At 39.0% G+C, this 11344-nt stretch overlaps 1 pseudogene; it reads right to left on the reverse strand.

Annotated features, from left to right (window-relative positions):
- Window positions 1-5783: 5783 nt before the first annotated feature.
- On the reverse strand, window positions 5784-10228 carry LOC114008678 (gamma-glutamylcyclotransferase pseudogene; annotated as a pseudogene).
- Window positions 10229-11344: the final 1116 nt, after the last annotated feature.

Raw genomic sequence — 11344 nt, forward strand, 5'->3', positions numbered from 1 at the left:
AAAAAAAAAAACGGTGCTGGAAAGTCAGCTGATTCAAAATCACCTTCTCCAGAAACCTTTCTGGATTAACCTATGGCCCACTTTGTTCAGTCCCATTATGAGACAGATTCTCAGTCCCTAGTCCAAGTTCAGTAATGCCCCTGTATTTTATTTGAGGCTAGTTAAGTCAGGTCACACTACCAATTTTTTTCTTCTTCTTTCTTTCTTTCTTTCTTTCTTTATTTATTTATTTAATTTTGGAGAGGTTTTTGCCATAGGGTACGTGTGCTCCCCAGACAGACAGAGAGAGACAGAGACAGAAAGCTAGAAATCACCCCCCAGGAGGGATAGCCACACCACAATCCCTTCTTCTCCATTCTCCTCTCGGGATCTTGGGCACACACGCACACACGCCCGGCCTGAGTTTTAAGCCATCAAGTCCGGGACTTGAACTGCGGTCGACCACAAGGGAGTTCAGTGACATAGCCATTACACCAACTGCTGGTCCCGCCACACTACCAATTTCACGATACTAACTTCACTTGCTCCTCTTATAAAGCAGAGCCTTCCCTGCTCCTTTTGTCAGTACCAGGGAGTGGATCCCTGCCACGTTTCTCTGTGCCTGTGCAATCTTGCATTTGGTTCTTGGTCAGCTCTTCACTTCCTCTGCTCTGAGGTCTTCCTTACTGACCTCCATCTTCATGCACGTCTAATCCTCTTCCTAGACCTCTGTGCCCAATAGTCCCTTGCTTATCCCAGATCACAGGTGGGGTGTCAGAAAACGCTGTGGTGGATGAGGAAGGAAGGGATCAGATTCTTTGGACATGGTATTGATAAGACTCTCCATGAAGTGGCACAATGCAGAGTTTATTTTTGTTATAACTGGGTGAGAAGAATGTATGATATTTTTTCCCCACTGTCACAGAACAAATAGAAAAATTTTCAAAGAAACATCAAAATTTGGAGGCCAGCAGATGGCGTAGCGGTTATGTCACCTGGTTGGAAGGCCCAGTGGCTTGAGACTCATGCCAGGCCCATGTGCATGTGTGCGTGCCAAGATCCCAGAAGGAGAATGAAGGAAAAGGGATTGCAGCATGGCCATTCCCCTGAGGGGGTGATTTCTCACTTTCTTTCTCACTGTCTCTGTCTTTCAGGCAAGCACACATACCCTAAGGCAAAAACCTCTACCAAAAAAAATTTTTTAAAAAGAAAAAGAAAAAAATATTTAAATGATCAAACATCTTAACTCCATCGTTAACATATAGATGAGGTAACTGAAGTGAAGAAAGGCGATCTCAGCCGAAGACATGCTTCGTATAGAGCAGAACCGCAAGTAGAACCAACACTCCTGAACTGACCAGCACAGCACCAGAGGGAACACCTTCCTAGAATTCCTCACCGCTTCCTGCTGCTTCAAAGTAAATGCATGTTCACACTTTTAACCCAAAATACTCAAATCCCCAAATGTGTTCTAATATATATAAACACTCTTAGTAAGTAATTCATATTTACACGATGGAAAATGGGGTCATTGGAACCCACCTTTCAAGACCTAAGGAAAACTTCAACACAGTGATAAGAATAAATTTGAAAGGGTCAGCAGGTGACATGGTGGTTGAGGCACTGGACTCCCACATGGCCAGCGTGCTTCAAGTCCTAGACTTGACTCACTCTCACTCACTCACTCCCTCTCTCGTAAGTATGCATGCCTTATAGCAAATTAAAAACAACAATAATAAATTAAATTAATAATTCTAAAAAAAAAAAAAAAGAAATTTGAAGTGAAGGAACCCTGATGACCTACTATAATTAAGGGGCTTGGAACTTGAGGAAGAATTGCCCACAGTTAATTGAAACCTATTTATTATTATTATTTTACGGTTTAGATATGATGCTTACGCTTTGTTTCTGGTTGCAGAGACAGAGGACGTAAGGAGTTATCATTTTAACCGTTCTCTTTTTAAGGCTTATTTTTTTCATGAGAAAGACAGAGAAAGGGAGAGGAAGATGGACAGGCACCCCCACAAGGTTTTTACACCATGACCCGTCCCCCCTGCCAGCCTCAGCCAGTCTGGATCATGAGCACACACACACTCACACACAGATCTGCACACGCGGCATGCACAGGGATCCCTCCAGACGGAAACCTGCGACCTTCCTATGTGCTGTGTTTCCACTATGCTACTCCTGCCAGCCCTCATTTTAACCATTTCTGTGTCCAATTTGGTGGAATTGATTGCACAACATTGTGAATGTACTTATCTCCACAATTCGTTTTCAAAAAAATTTTTTTACCATCCTAAACAGGAAGTCTACTCATTAGACAATAACTGCACATTCTCCACTTCCCATTCCTCGGTAACTGCTATATATTCTGCCTCTATCAATTTTACTGTTTTACATACATGTAAGTACAATGCATATGTTTTGTGACTTATTTCATGTACTCTATTCACAAATGATTTCAAGGTCATCCATGTTGTAGCATGTAGCATGGAATCATCCCTTTTCATGACTACATAATATTCCATTTCATGTATTAGATTGCCGGAAAATCATGATGCATTTTTGCATTAAAAAAACATAGAAAAATATCCCTTCATCTGTTGGTGGACACAGATTGTTTCCACCTTGCGGCTATTACAAATAGTGGTGACATGAACAAAAGGTTTCAATTTGAGTTCTTGCTTTCGATTTTTTTACTTATATTCCTAGAAGTGGAATTTCTCTAACTGCTTTTAAGATTTTTCTCATTTGTTTATGATGAGCCTTTTTATTTCTTGTGCTTCTAGTTCACTGAGCTTCTTGGATCTGAGCAGTTAGTTTTCATCAAATTTGAAAAAATTTTAGGTATTATCTTTTTGCATTTTTCCTGCCTCTTTCTCTTTTTTTGAGTCCAATTACATATCTGTTAGGCTACTTAAAATTGCCCTACTACTCAGTGATACTGTTTGTTTTGTTTTTGTTTTAAGAATTAATTTTATTTATTCATTTATTTATTTTAATTTGACCAAAAAGATATAGATATATATATAGGGGGTGAGAAAGCAGGCCACCAGGTTCAGGACTCAAACCATGATCAGCCATGTGGGAGTGTCCAGCATCTTAACCACCATGCCACCTGCTGGCCCCAGATACTGTGTGTTTTTATTCTTTCTTTCCTCTTTCATTTGGGATAGTCTCTAATGTTCTGCCTTCAAATTTATTAATTTATTTTCTGAAATGTCTAATGTATAACTAATTCCATCCAGCCCAATTTTTTTTCTCTCAGACATTACAGCCTTCATTTCTAAAAGTCTGATTTGAATCTTTTTTAGTCTTCTACTCTATAGTTAACATGATTCCCTTTTCCTTTACCCTCTTGAATATAAGGGATGTGGCTTTAATACTTCTTTAATGTCCCTCTGTATCGTGTTTCATTCCTGTGGCTGTGTCTGTGGACTAATTTTTCTCCCCACTATGGGTCATATTTTTCTGCTTCTTTGCATGCCAGTTAATTTTATTGGATGCCAGACATTATGAATTTTATCTTGTTTGGTACTAGACATTTGTCATTCCCATAAAGATTCTTGAGCTTTGTTTTGGGATGTAGTTAAATCACTTGAGAACAGTCTAGTCCTTTGAAGGCTTGGATGTAAGCTGTGTTAGGCAGGATGAGAGCAGTGTTAGTGTAGGACTGATTTGGTCCCAGTGTGGAGGCAAAGCTAGTTTTTCTGAGTATGCTATCTGATGTCCTAAGAATTACGAGCTTTGTACTTGGTTTTATGAGAATAGGAGCTTTTCCTGATCCTGTGTGTTCTAAGTGATGGCTCTTCCTAATCCTTGCAGGTGGTTTTATCAACCTTGGAGATGTTTTCTATGTGCTTGCACGAGTTAGTACTCACAACTCCAGACACGCCCTCTGCAGCTCACCGGAGAGCTCTCTTTATGCAAGTCTGTTTTCTCTCGTTCTGCCTGTGAGTTCTAACTGCTGTATTCCCAACTCCGTCTTCTCGCCTCAGAAAGATGGCCTCATTCTGTCTATTCTCTACCCGTGTATCGGGCCAGAAAGCCGGGTAGTATGCTGGGTCAACAGATGGCCTTACCTCATGTGTTTCCCATCTCAGGGATCACTGTGCTTCCTGGTCTGATGTCTACTTTCTTGAAACTAATGTTTTGTATATTTTGTTCAGTTATTTTTTAGTGTTTTTTTTTCAAGTAGGAGTATATACAGGGTTGTCAGAAACATGATGTATTTTTCTGTGTTTCTATGCAAAAATGTGTCACGACTTTTCCGATGACCCAGGATATCCTGTTTCTGTACTTTATCTCGGTCACACGTAGGAAGAGAGGCCCCGAACACATGATTTCTCAAGCTCAGCACTATTGACACTTTGGACTGGATAATTCTCTATTGTGAAAAATTGTCCTGTGGATTGTAGGACACTTAGCAGAATCCCTGACCTTGATCCACCTGATACAGTAGCACCCACCCCAGTTGTGACAGCCAGAAAATACGTTCAGAGATTGCCAAGGTCCCCTAGCAGAGAGAGATGAAATTGTACACACGCACATACCCATACGCGATGGAGCCAAAAAAAAAAAAAATGTGAGCTGCATATGCAGAAGAGAAATACAATATGAAGGCTTAACTTACAATCTATTTAAGAAGCAATGAAGTCCCAGGCTCCTTACTTCACTCTGCACCACAGAGCAGTTGGCCCTCCCTCTGCCCAGAAAAAGACAAGAGAGAATAATAGTGTTTCTGAACTGTGGGACACAAGGCATAATTTAGGCCAGCAGGATTACGGAACAAGCCAGGCCCTCAGCTTCTAGGCATAAATTTGAGCAGCTCAAGAGGAAAATTTTTAAAATATTCTCCTGAAAGTATCCAGTTAACTAGCCCAGCTTGGTCATCCTAGAGTGACACTCAGATTGACAAGCCCCATGTGTGAGCTCAAAGTTTCTACTGAACATGTTAGTGCCTCTTAAAATATGGCCCCAACACAACGATTATTAGACTTCTGAGAAAAGCCTTTAACATGAACAATAAAGAACAAAACACAAACTGGAGAACAGCAATCTAGAAGAAACAGATACTATGCAAGAAGCAAGTTTTAAAAAGCAATTATTAGGTCATCAGGAAAGTCATGACATACTTTTCTATGTTTCCCCTTTCTAAAAAAAAAAATACATTTATTCCTCTACGAACAGTAAGCAATCTTTCCAATTTTCAAAACTTTATTACCAACTATCTCTGCAGTTTACTTACTCTTACTAAGCTGATTGAAAAAAAAAAAAAAATCCCAGACAGAGCAATTTCACCACACCACCAAGTGGATTATCATTTGCCACAGTAAGACACTTAAGATCAACTCAAGAAAACAGTTTAAGCGTCCACATCCATTTGTCATGCATTCCAGGGCCTTACAGCCCCCTTTCTAATTGCCTCACTCCTAACCTAGTTTCTTTTTACAGTCTGAAAAGAAATAACCCCCGTGAAATAGCCCTTAATAGTATCCTTGAAAAATAGATTAAACATGGAGATATTCCAGATCCTATTCCCAAACATTAAAAATATTTATATTAACACATAGAATATCCTTAGATATAATCTGTTATGTTCTTTTAAAAAAATATTTAATTTTATTTGTCTATTTATTTATTCATTTTAATTTGCTATAGGGCATGTGTGCTCACCAAAGAGAGAGAGAGAGAGAGGAAAAGTGAAAAAGCAAGCCACCAGGTCTTGGACTTGAACTGCAGTTGGCCGTGTGGGAGTCCAGTGCTCTAATCACTATGCAACCTGCCAGCCCCATAATCTGTTATGGTTTAATGAGTTTTGCTTCTCCCTTTTCAATAATGTCTTCAGTTTCTTCTGAGACTTTCCTTTTACAGTCATTTGGTTCTATGGCTTTTAACTTCTTTTGATACTCCATTGGCAAACCATTTTATTTTGCACCCATGCAAATAACCTTTTTACTGTGTGGTCATTGGTCTGCACCCTCATAACCTGTCATGATTACTTCAACACGTTATTTCTCTTCCTTCTTGAGTTGAAACTTCAACTTCTATTATGACATACATTCCACTTTTAACTCCTTCTTGCCTGCAGGTGGGTTACATTCTTGCAGCAGACCGAGGGGTTTTAGAGGTAAATCCTCTTGGTTAGCAGATTGCTGCCATTGGCAAAGTACAGAAAGCTCTCCTCTTGGCTGGGGTTGTCCTTGCAGCCCAAGGTTGCCAAGTTCTACTGGACCACTTTTCTACAAAAATACATCATGACTTTCCAAACAACCCAATGTTAAGATCCTCGAAGATAGGCTATCTTGGAGCCAACAGGTGGCATGGCAGTTGGGGGTGTGGGACTCCCACATGGCCAACTACAGTTCAAGTCCCAGCCTCAGCAGACTGAAAATCATGTCCAACACATGTGTGTACACCCGAAATCCTGGAAGGAGAATGGAGGAAAACAGATCACAGTGTGACCATCCATCCTGGGAAGTGAGTTCTCACTTTTTCTCTCACTGTCTCTCTCTGGCAAGCACATGCACCCTACAGTGGGAGAAAAAAAAAGGCCAGCTGATGGCACAGTAACTCAACACTCTGTGATGCTGCACCCACAGGAAGGTCCTGAGGTTTCCCGGTGCATACGAGGTATGCATGTGTCACTGTGATCAGCCTGGTGGAGGCTGGGAGTAGATTACAGTATCAAAAGTCTGTTGGGGTTGCCTCCAACTTTTAGGGAGGAAGAGAAGAAAAAAGGAAGGAGGCCAGCAGATGGCGTAATGGTTACATTGCTGAATTCCCATGTAGTTGACCATAGTTCAAGACACAGACCCAGTGACTTAAAACTCATGATGGGCACATGTGTGTGTGTGCCCAAGATCCCAGGAGGAGACTGAAGGAGAAGGAATTGCGGTATGGCCATTCCCCCTGGGGGGTGATTTCTTGCTTTCTGTCTCTCTGTCTCTGTGCCTCTGGCAAGTGCATGTGCCCTATAGCTAAAACCTCTCTTAAAAAATAAAAAGAAAGAAGGAAAAAAAATCAAAGTATAACCATAAACCAAAAAACAGAAGACATGAGTTTCAGAATTGGAAAGAGCAGGGCAACAGGTGGCATCAAGATTAAGGTGCCTGACTCCCACATGACCGACAGTGATCCTAGTCCTGGACCCAGTGGTTTAAAACTCACACTGGGCACATGTGTATGCATGCACAAAATCCCAGGAGAATGAAGAAGGGATTATGGTATAGCCATCCCCTCTAGGGGTGATTTTTCACTTTCTCTCTTTCTGTGTCTTCAGCAAGCACACATGGCCTATAACAAGAAAAAAAAAAAAAACTCTCAAAAAAAAAAAAAATCAAAAAGGGCCACGAAGAGCATTATCTATGGTTAAAAACTGATTTGCGTTATTATAAAATTTTAAAACACTGAGGACAAAGAGGTCTTAAAGTGTTTAATAATCAGGTCACAATCAAATGATCAAAAATCAGACTAATTTTGGAACCATTAAGCTGTCCACACTATAAACTAGAAGGTTGTAAGGCAATATCTTTAAAATTCTGAAAAAAAATCATTTCAAAACTAGAATTTCTGTTTCCAGTTGTTATGGGCTTAAACTGTATCCTCCCCAAATTTGTATGTTGAAGTCCTAACTGCCAATACAGTCTGTACTTAGAGAATAGGTCTTTAAAGAGGTGATTAAGTTAAAATGAGGTTATTAGGGTAGCTCTTAATCCTATAGGATTGGTGTCCTCATAAAAAGAGGAAATTAGGACACAGACACATACACAGAGAAGACATGTGGGGACACAAGGAGAAAACAACCACCTGCAAACCACAGAAGAAGGCCTCAGAAGAAACCAACTCTGCCAAAATGGTTTTTTTTTAAACAAATAAATATGTTTATTTCCTTCATTTATATGGTGGGGGATGAAGACAGAAGCATCATCAACAAGATCCTATTGGAGCTGGTACCTAATAGTTAAAGGGACCAGATCCCACATGGGTGATCACAGTTTGTATTCCGATCTCAGACAGGCATAGGTGTACACATGCCCCAAATCCCAGCAAGATGAAGAAATGGAGAAGGGATTGCAGCATGACCCTGCTCCATTGGGGATGCTTCCTCACTCTCTGTCTCTCTGGAGAGCACACATATCTTCTAATAATTAAAACGAAATAAGATAGAGATTTTCTGCTTCAACTTCACCCTCTAGACCTAAGATGGACAGGCAAATCACAGGCCCTTTCAGAACCAATCTTATATCTGAGCTGTGCCCTGATCCTTTCAGAGACTAGGGCAACTGAAGATTTCCTGTCCAACTTCACCCTCGGAACCCAGAAAGTTGGACAGTCTCCACACACTGAGTTTCTAGACAGGTCAAAGTGGACAATAGACAAACATCTGAATAGACTGCAGAGTGAGCAGCAGGGAGAAGAATTGAGCTGCAGAGAGAATGTAGTTCATCTCCTCCAACATGCCTCCAAACTCTCGGTTGAAAGCCCACGGCTCAGTCCAGGTGCACCTGTTCTCTAGAAATCTGGAGGCCTTTGTAATACCTGGTTTCAATGACAAAAGTGCAGGGTGCTTGACGAGCATCAGGGAAACAGAACTGCAGAAAGATTGCAGATCATCTCCTCCAGCACATCTCTGAACACTCAGATTTAAATTCGAGAAATTAGGAGAAAAACATAATCCAACAGATGGCCAGAAACCACCACGGAGGCACAAGAAATATGAGAAACTAAGAAGATATCTCTCCCCCAAGGGTAAAAAACAACCCCTTCTCATCCACAGATAGTACAATGGAATTCATAGAAATGTCAAATAATTTAGAATATTCATAGTGGCAAAGCTAACAGAGATGCAAGAGAAGAGAGAAAATTAACTCTGGAAGATGCAATAGAAAAGAGACAATAAGTTCCAGGAGGTGAGGAAGTCCTTCTATGACTTGAAAGAAGAAATATACACCATAAAAAAGAATCAAGTGGTGCTGTTAGAGATGAAGGTTGTAATACAGGAAATCAAAACCTCTCTCAAAAGTATTTAAAGCAGATTAGATCATGCAGAAGATCGAATCTCAGATGTAGAAGACAAAACCTCTGACCTAAAAAATCACCAAAAAGACTGAGAAAATAACCAAAAACATGAGAATAATATACAAGAAATACTTGATACCATTAAATACCCAAACATCTGAATAATCAGTATCCCAGAAGAATATAAACCATTCTATGAAATCCTGGAAGAAAATTTTGCCAACTTAGAGAGGTATTCAAATAGCCAGACCCAAGAAATACAGAGGACCCAAAATAGAATCAATCCAAGATCTTCTCCAAGGCACATCATAGCCAGATTAGCCAAATTCACAGACAAAGACAATATACTGAAATTGGCAAGAGAGAAATGTCAAGTTACTTACAAAGGATACTCCATCAGGCTAACGTCAGCCCTCTCATTGGAAATAAAGCAAGTAAGGAAAGAATGGGAAAATGTATTCAAAGTGTTAAATGAAAAACAATCAACCAAGAATACCATAGCTGGTAAGATTATTTTTCATATGGGAAGAAAAGATAAAAACATTCTCAGATAAACGAAACTTGAACAAATTTACCACCACCAGACCAGCTCTTCAAGAAGTCCTAAAGGCAGTGCTATACCAGAAAAACTAAAAACTGAGACACAGAAATAAGAGAACAACAACAAAAACAACAACAACAAAAAATGGCCAACTTAATGGTAGGGACAAGTCCAGAAATATCAATAATAACTTTGAATGTTAACATTCAGAATTTAAAATGAAAGATTAAACCACAGTAACACTGCAAATTCAACAGAAGAGATTAATTACGTGAGGATGAACTGGTAAAATAGAACTTTATGACTTTTGATAAAATAGAACTTTATGACTTTTAACTAAAATATTATTGATTTTCTTCTATGCTTTGTTTAATAGATTTAAGTGTTTTTGTCTTCTTTTGAGCTATTGGTAGGTTCAGCGATTTGTTAATTTCTTTTTAGTTGAAACAAACTTTTCTCCCTTCCTGACCCCTCTGGAACTGGAAAATATCTGAGTATTCTTACTGTGTATCAGAATGGTTATTTGCATAAGTTCAATAATATCTGTTACCTTGCATCGGAAATTGGAAATACTGGATATTACCAGGGCTTTAAATGGAATGCCATATTTGAAGATATGACCGGAATCTAAAGAACTAAGGTATATCTCAATAAAGCTACCAGAAGTTCTTGGAAATATTGCATGGTACCATAAACAGTTCAGCCTGGCAGGTAAGTGAAAAATGTGACTTCTTGACAGGCCCCAAAACTTTTGAGTACAAGTACTTAAAGGTAGAATCAAATGGTGATTTCCTGACTTGGCTCAGTAGCCCTGGGAAGCTTTTTAAAGAGTTTAGTCTGAAATTCCCTATAAAAGATTCCAGCAAAGTCAACTAAATTAATTAGTATTCTTATGGGGCTTTATGCAAATAGAAGACCAAATTGAAACTAAAACTTTTTTTTTTTTTTTGCAAATAGTTTATGCCTCTCTTTGGTAAAAGGGGAAATGGAGAGAGAAAAAAAATGTTTCTAAAGAAAATAACAGTGCACCTGTTACTAAATTTTGGCTCTGTCCATATCTGTTTTCTGAATGTTTAATATCTACCTACTATTTGAATCCTAACTTTTTTCCTGGTATTAATTCTTAAGCAAATTTTTCTTAACTTTTTTATTTTGATTTATTAAAGTTAAAACTTCTTTTCTTGAAATTAAAAAAAATAAATGAGAAAGAAAATCTACTTAATGACCATAGTAAGCTACATAGCCTCAGCAAGGTGTACCTTATAGTATGTTCATTCTACTCGCTGAATTTTATTCCTAAAGTCAGACATGTGTTCATAGATATGCTTATATCAGCTGCACTTGCTATTGAAAGTACTTAGATTAAGAATTTTGTGAATCAATAAAATGTGAGGGGAAAAAATAGCATGAAAAGGAATTGTAGATACCAGAGACCATGGGGAGGAAGATGGGAAATGGCAAAGGGTGAGAGGGAGGGAATCAAAGGGGGGGGAGCAAAATATATAAGAAACAAGAACTGGAAAATATTTGTTGACAATAACATGTATGATAATATCCTTGACTGAGTCAATATACAGTGTATTCTGGATGGGAAAACTCATGTGGTGCTGCAATGATATACAATGAATGAACGTAAGATAAATTAAAATAATTTTTAAAAGAGATGTTCATGCTACAATCTTCTCTCCAATCCCTGAAAAATAATAATCTCAATTTCCAACCTCCAGAACTGTGAAAAAAATTGATTTTTGTTGTTTATGTCACTTATTCTGCTGTACTTTGTCTTGGCAGCCCTAGCAG

This window comes from Tupaia chinensis, unplaced genomic scaffold, assembly GCF_000334495.1.
Source record: "Tupaia chinensis unplaced genomic scaffold, TupChi_1.0 Scaffold000366_1, whole genome shotgun sequence".
Lineage (NCBI taxonomy): Eukaryota > Metazoa > Chordata > Mammalia > Scandentia > Tupaiidae > Tupaia > Tupaia belangeri.